Source organism: Erithacus rubecula (assembly GCF_903797595.1).
Source record: "Erithacus rubecula genome assembly, chromosome: 4".
In the NCBI taxonomy this organism is placed as follows: domain Eukaryota; kingdom Metazoa; phylum Chordata; class Aves; order Passeriformes; family Muscicapidae; genus Erithacus; species Erithacus rubecula.
Window position 1 is genome coordinate 47,637,919 of NC_136686.1, and position 8,629 is coordinate 47,646,547.

Sequence of the window (8,629 nt, forward strand, 5' to 3'; positions counted from 1 at the left end):
TTGCAAGGAAGCCAAGTACACTGAGAAAACCATTTTAATCTAGGTTTCTGATTCTTTCACATTCTGTGTGGGATAATCCCTAAACAATCTACCAGTCCAACTGTTTACAAAGAAATACTGGTTTAGGAATCTATTTCATTTGCAGCTTTCTGAACACTTTTGTGGCTAAGCAGAATACAAAATCTATACGTTGATTTGTAAAATTTCCCATGGCTTTCCAGCTCTGGAAAAAAAAAAAAAAAAAAAATTAAAGGCTAATACAATACATTAAGTGTCCAAAGAGTTCAGTGCTGTTGCCTTTGGATACCACATAATATGGTAACCAAAATCTGAGAAAGATAGAGAACCAGAAATACTGCACAGAGATGCACTAATTAGATCATTGCTTATTCAAGAGAAGAGATCTTTCATCTCCAGGAGCTCAGGCAATTAGGTGAGGTCCGTCACAGTACACCACAGGGGCAGCCAGCTGATACTAATGAGTTTTGTGCTCTAGTTGAGTAAACAACCAGTCATCACAGTCTCATTAAGGCTCCTCCATTTCCATGTTTTCTTCCCAGTTGCTGGGCTCTGTGGTCTGGTAATGTGTTAAGGCCATGTCATTACTTAGTGTCTGCATATATTACTTCTGATTTTTCCTCCTTCTCTCTGTCCACACAGTTTTGTCTGCAGTGTGGGACTGGTGCTGGCACCCTCCATTCACCTCTCACCCCACCCATATAATTTTTTTAATGTCCTAGCACAGCTTCCACTGAATGCTCTGACCTGCTTAGATATGTTTCTCCTTCTTGAGGTTAATTTACCAGCAATGAAATTCCAGCTATAGAGAATAATTCTATCTGTTCTGGTCAGGACAGAAGCTGTCACAACTGGACGATTTTTAATCTATTTAATAATTATAATATACAATAAAGTATCAAAATTTTAAGTTGCACTGACAGCGGTGTAGCTTCAAGCTGTTAAAATACTTCAGCATAACTAATTTTCATTATACCTCTTGAACATCTATATTTTTAAATATATAAAGTAATAATTTATCAAAATATCAATAAAAGTATCTGCACATAGGAAATAACTAAAATCTGAATATAAATAAGCTTTGACATTTGAATTCATAATGATAATAAAGACTGGCTTTAAAAGTAGATACACAAAGTAATTTGTGGACACTTGGCCAGACTGTATCAACTGTAACTGTACCCTAGATTCAATGGAAACAGACGTGTGGTGTGAGAAGCTGGAAGGGACCAGAATCTGAAAAGCAAAGCTTTTAGCTAGCAGTCAAAGGCCACTCAGAGACTGATGGAATCAGCCATTCTGCTGAAATCTAAGACCATGGCAAATTGGATCAGTGTCACTTGTATTTTATTTCCAAAGAAACTAGACTACATTGATCACATATTTTAATTTCTTAATCAGAACATGACAACATAGCTTCCTTTATGTAGAAAGAGATTCCATCACTTAAACAGAGGCAGCTATTGTCATTTGAGATGCACTGGCCACCATCTGCTGTTCCAGATGGACTCCCATAGTTCTGTGTACAATCAATATTACATAGGCAAATAGATAAAATTACAAATATATGCATCAGATTCTTGTGTTTAGGTGACTAAATCCCAGCACCAGTGATTGTCAATAAGTGGGTTTAATGCCTGGATACATTTCAGCATCAGGATTAACTTCCTTAGATTTCTCTTGCAATTAAAGATAAATATTAACTTTTGTGGGTTTTGAACCTTGAACTTATCCCAGGACATCTTTCTTAAAACACATTTGCTCCACCTTTTAAATTTACTGTTCACTCTGGTGCTTCTTGAACTGTAGTATATAATATCCCTGTGTTTCTAATCAAGAAAACGATATTTTCACAAGCAGTTATTTATAATGTCTGTCTTTGTGGACTTCTTTTGTGATTGCTGTTAAGAAAAAAAAATCCAAATTAACACACTTATTCCAAGAGGAAAGTGTTTTCGAAGTAGATAATGCCAGGAAAATGTGCTCTCATTCAGAATAAAATCTGTGCTTAGACTTAGACTGAACTCAGTTTTCCTGAAAAGATATATTTTTTAAATTTTCTACTTTTTGTATAAAGAAATAGATATAGAAATATATATGTCTATGTGCATCCTATCTCAAACCAGGGTAAATTTAAGATGAAGGCAAAGCCTTTGCAATTTTCACTTAGTTATATGAAACAAGCTTTTTCTTGTCAAATTCTTTTCTTTCCCAACCTTTTCTTCCTTGAAGTAACCTAACCCTTTTCAAACAAAAGCCTGCCAGACCACAGACTTTGTTGTCACTGAGAGAGCCCTGGGGTATCACTGAATAGGCACAAAGAACACAACAGTGCCCAAGAAGTAAAGTATGCTTTATTTAACCATATTTAAGCAGCAGAACCTGTCTCTTCTCTCAGCTTGAACATATTTCACAATAAGTGTAGAAAATCTTGAAAGGGTGGGAAAAGAAAATACTGTCTGTTTTAATGCCCTCTGAAATGGTAATTTGCTATGAAATTAACATGAAGGTGAACAGAGATACTCACAATCTGCATGAGCCACAAAAGTTTTTAAAAAGAGAAGATTTTTGATTATATGATTTGATTTAATGAAACATGATCATCATGAAGTGGAGCAAAATTATAAACTTTGAGTGCAGATTCAGCTCATCACCTAAATTTCTGCTTTACCAGAAGCTTTTTAAATAATTGGAGAAGTCACCCAGGGACTAAACCCATAAAGGGGTATTTAAGCTGACCCTGAGGTTTCTGTAACCCGTGGATGTGGGCTGAATGTTGATGCAGGTCTCGTTGTGGCTGCAGATGCACAGAGGAGATTCCTGTGTCTCTCAAGAGATAGATTCTGGAGGATCAATTAAAACATGCCTGGATTCAACTGATGAGTGAAACCCGTTATAAAGAGCTGAACCAGCTGATTTCTGGCATGGGAACCCACAGTCAGCTGAACCTCAAAAATCCTCTGCAGTTACAATGTGGAACTGCACACAGAAAGGGGTGGAAGGCTACAGAGCTGCATCACTTCTCTCTGCTCATTCATACAGACACACCATCTCTGCAGCAAAAAGTGTCATAGTCAGTGCTACACCCAAGAGCTAGTTGTCCATGCCAGCTTTAATGGACAATGCCAGAGCCAATAAACTTTTCTGTATGTGTTTTTCCAGAGATGGAGACCACCAATTAATTCTGCCCAGATGACAAAAAAACTGTTGTAGTAAAGATATGCTTTTTTTTCCACTGAGCAGAGTTACCTCCCTGCTCAAGCAGGGTCACCTAGAGCAGGTTTCCCAGGACTTTGTCCAGGTGGCTTTTGACTATCTCCAAGAAGGGAAAGTATGTATCTGTTCTGGGCAACCTGTGCCCAGTGCTCAGTCATGGGGCACTGGATGCTCAGGTCCTTTTGGGCAAAGTTGTTTTCTAGCCAGGACCTCCAGCGTGTGAGTTTATTCTGAGACTGAGACTCCACTGCCCATGTGTCCAGATTAGGTCACAGGCAGGCATGCAGACATAAGTCATTATAGATTCTTTTTCCAAGTCTGGAAATATTTTTCTATTTCTTCATTTCAGTTTACCATGGTTAAAAATTTTTCTTCAATCAGAAAATAAGTATTCCATTTGTTACCTTTGCTACCATTTTGTATCAACTGTTTGCTGAATTATAATTACTTCACATATTTGACAACAAATTCTTCACAGGTATTACAGCATTATAGTTTAATTGCTCAGGGAGTCATCTGTGACTAATATCTAACGAGTTTTCATGTATTTCCATTTATGCATCAAAAATCAGCAGTTTCCCATCCAGAAAATACATGTTGACCTCTTATTGGCCTCTATTGATGTTACTAAAAAAAAAATGTAGTGGAAGATTTTAAAGGGTTTTTTTAATGTTCTTACTTAATCTTCCACATTGTTACATTTTACTTCAAAACTGCTTAAGAACAGAAAAAATATTCCTATACTAAGGAAGGACAATTTTGTTGGCAGGAAGGACTTACAGCATCATATGTGGCAGTTTTATACTAGAAGGTAATTAGAGGCAAGTTCAAAACTGTCATTTAGCATCTATTTTTAATTTTTTTTAGTAAACATGACTATTCTGTATGATGAAAGGCAATCCAGCTATTAGAAATAGAATAAAAAATAGGTCAGTGGTGGATTACTGTGGTGCTGTGGAGAGCAGGGTTTTGCAAATGTCAGTCTTTATGGCCGTAGAAGGTGGCATGATAATGATTTTATGAGCCAAACTGGATACACAGATTTTCTCAATTCAATGTTTTATAGTGAACATACCCAGAAAGAGCAGCAATTAAGCTGAGTGACTAAGGTCTACATGAATGCCATGTATTGGCAGCTTCTTTCACTGTTGTCTTTCACTGGTTTTGGCTGAATCCAGGTGCAAGAACTGAACAAAGATGCACATGCACTATTATGCATATTCATTAAAAATGTCAGATTGAAGATGCTTTGCCTAATTTTTCTATATTTTTTTTTTTATTTCTCACTAGATGCAGTTTCAAACAAGAATGATCAGTTAAACTATGGATTTCTAATGAAGTATTAGCAAATACATGTATGTTTTTCTCCCTATGAAGAAAGCTATTTTTATGTTTTACTCATTCAGCTTGGGCAAGGAAGGAACATCACGTGATAAGCATGTTCTAGCACTGTTCAGATTTAGCATATTCCTGCCAGCAGTCTACATATAAAAATTATTTACAAAAAGTATCTGATGAGTAAATTTGAATTGCAAAAAGCTTTCATTTTAAAATTTAAAATAGGAAAAAAAGCTCATAAATAATTTTTGAGTGATATGACTATGTGAAAAAGCTAAAATAACAAAATTATTAACTGAGGAGTACCTACTTAGATTTATTTGAGTTTTTTTCTAAGTAATTCTCTATAGGATTGCAGTTGAAATTTTCGAGATATCAGAGTCAGTCACTGGGAAAAGTCAGTAGTTTCAGATAGTCAAATGATGGCATTGATTGGTTTCCTAATGAAGTACAAGTGTGCAAATAAAACTAAAGTCTTGTTGAGCTGTTTTAGTTACTTTTGACTTTGCTATGAGGATGATAATTTTTAGACAAGTCAATATTTGTATTAAAAGGTGAATAATTACTTATTAGGTCTGTTGGGAGGACAGGGTTACAATTGGTAGATTTGGCAAGGAGGAAGGTACAGTTTTGCTCAAAGTGATATTTGAGGCTGAGGATGCTGAAAGTGTTGGTGTGGGAAAACTGCATTTCTTATGCCTTCTGTTTGGAGGAGAAAAATTCCTGTGGAGAGATAACACACAGAACATGTGTAAAGCTGTTTGCTGTGGTGAGGCAGCAGTGAGCCCCACGCTGCCCACAAGGAGAACTGAGGGGAATGGAGCCTGTGTCCCCTCCATGTGGTTCAGCCACCTGGGACAGGTAGTGAAATACCTTATTTTTCAGCAAGGTAATGGCATATTTATTTCTACTCTTTGTATTTTGGCTGTGGTTTGATATTTCCCCTTGTTTACCTGTTGATTCACACAAAACCCTTCTCCTACAAGACCATTACTTTGCTTTCATAAGCCCAGGCAGGCTGTGCTGATAAACAGCACACCCAGAACTTGCCCCAGCACTTTCCTTGTTTTGCTTCTGTAGGATGATCAACAGGTTTTCCTGGGTTGGGCTGGTTGTGTCTCAGCGTGTCTCGTATAAGTCTTACATAATGTGCTTGATTGATTCTTTTTCTCCAACATGCAAATCTCACAATGCCACACAATAGGCCAGCTGATCAAAATTAGTGTTTCATGTCACAACTTGTATAGTGACATGTTACAGCTGTGATATTTTTATGAATTATTTGAAGCACTTTACTAGCCACTATAAAAGAAAATATATTTCCTTGAAAATAATGCTTTCATCAGGGATGGAGTTTATTTTCTTCTTAGTAGCTCCAGCAGTGCTGTGTTTTGGCTTTAATTTGTTTGTTTTGATTGTGTATTTCCCTCCTTTCACCCAATAATATGGTCTTGCTGTAAAATTACAGCCATGTCAGACACTGAACACAGGCAATATCAAGAAATCATTGAAGTAGTGCTGGCTGCCTTTTCAAACTTTTCAGAGAACAAAATATAAGTAATTAACTCAAATGAGCACTCACACAGAAATGTACATTCGTTTTCAGTATTCAGAAAAAATTCCAGTAATATACTTTACTCTATGCATGTACACTTTGGAAAATTTCCACAGTCAGGAAAGGAGTGACACCAGGGTAACCTCTCTGGCCCAATAATTCAATATTTTCTCTTAGCTGAGGCCTTGTTATTTTTTCAGTGCCTCTCAGCATTCATGTAGGATTATTTGCCTTGATTATTTGAAAACTTCCAAGAAGAAATTGAGAAAATAAATTCTCTTAATTTCAGATATTTAAATATTGCTGTGTGTATAGGACATGTATAGCACATGTATAGCTCTCATGCAGACATCACAAGTGATGAATGACAGAATGAATCCCATCTGTAATATCAAAATATTAACTACTTTAAAAATCACAAAAACATATATTTAAAATCAGTATTTCAAATATGTGCTATAAACACATACAGGCATGCAATCCTTACCCTGCCCAGTATGTAAAACTTTGCAGTATATGTAGACACTCTAATACACTCATTTTACTTCCCATCTTAGCTGAATGAGTCTCATGCCAGTGATTTTGGTGGAGTCATCCTTGTTTCAGGCCAGTGGATAGAAATCAAGCCTTTGTGTACAGGATATTTGAACAAAAATCCATACATGAGAGAAGAGGGCAATGCATTAGCAGCTGATAGCTTTCTAGTACTTTTGTCTTCCCATTGATTGCAGTGACAGCAAAGCTGATGAACATCTTGCTTAGGTAAACATCTTGTTTCAAGGCTGGAAAGCTCTGGGATGGGTAGAAATGGAGCTCTGATATAAGACTGGCCCAGCTATTTTGTCCTACAAATTAGAGTTACAGTCCTCAGCATAGAGATTAAAACCAAAATGTTTTTAATTTGGTGCTTTATTGAAATTTACTGGGTTTAGAATCACATATTAACATAATTTTCTTATCTGTATTGATAAAGGATTTTCCTGATTCCCAGGTATTCTAGTTGTCTTTTTTATAGCACTTGTATATCTATGTGTGCATATATATATAGACACATATATATATATATAGTTGTCTTTGCTGGCACTAAAATTCACTAAACTTAATACAAGCATTCATCTCATCAGCATCTTTACACTCAGAGCTTTTTAGAGTGGCAAGGACATCAATTTTCAAGCAAAAGACAGATTTTCATGTCATTGCTACCACTTCTGCTTACTGACCTCTTACCTGAAGCCTCCATTTAACTTTAAGCTGTGAAACATGCTTTTGCAAATTCTAGTCCCTTCAAGAAAGTTTTACCAGAAAGTTTTACAGAGCATCTGAAATAGGGCATCTGAATTATTTTCTAAAGGTCTGTTTCCAAAGAATCTGCTTTTTGTACCAATACCTAAACCCCATCTATTTTTAACATTAAAGTTACCTGCTACCATGCTGAATTTCTAGACTCTTTAAGAAATCAGATTTGTTATCTGTAAACAGATTTAGGGTGCCAAATTTGGCAAAGGAGAGTTTTAGCCCACCAAGACAGTTTCTCAACACAGCAAAATTCTAACCTGTGGGAGAGGAGGTGGCAATTTTCCCTGCAATCACTCGCCAAAATGACCAGTGAGCCACCAGTCTCACATAATTCAGTTTTGGTGCATATCCATGAGACAATTTAATAGCTTTTCCAGCACAGAAAGGGAAATACCACCAACATTTGCAGAAAGCCAGAGGCTATGTGGCTTTTGGAGTAGCAGGGAAGTTAAATAGAATGGGAGCTGGCTGTAGAAAGAGAGATTGGTTCTTGGATGTTGGGATGAAAGGCTCTGAGCTGGCACGAGGAACTATATGTTTCTGGCAAAGGGGTCTGTAACAGCCATGAAAGAGCCTTGTGGGTGGCCCCCTAAACAGGGGGGTTACAGCTGGGTCTGAAGGAGGCTGGCAGGAGATAGTTCCTGGCTCTTGAATTTGCCAGCCTGTGTATGCTTGTGGCAAGGCAATGACCTGCAGGGAGCTGTCTGGACAAAATCCACATCTATACCCAGCAGGCACTGGGATGTCTTTAGGGCTGAAGGAAGTAGGGTGATCTTACATTGGTTGCTAACTATTTGTATACACAGAACATGAAAAGAATTTTCCTCAGAAGCAAAGTTTGAGAAAGGGTACCTTCATTACAATATGATCAAATGAACATGGAGAATTCTTCAGAAGTGTTTATTTAAACATACCTGTAATCCTCTAGGTACTTAGATTGCATAATGACCATATGCTACCTTTTCTAGTTCTTTACTCATCTTAAAATTCTAAAGTATTTACAAAAAAAAAAAAAAAAGAAAAAAACAACAGTGTAAAGGTAATCTATTTTTTTGCCCTACCCTTTGTGGACTTGGAGTGCAAAACAGAATTATTCTGCCAAAAAAAAAATCAACACAAAGGACTGTTAAAGGAATGGAAGGCTTTTCATGTCCTTCCTCACTTGTTTAGTTTGCTCATATGTATGTTAAATGTGACCATACATTT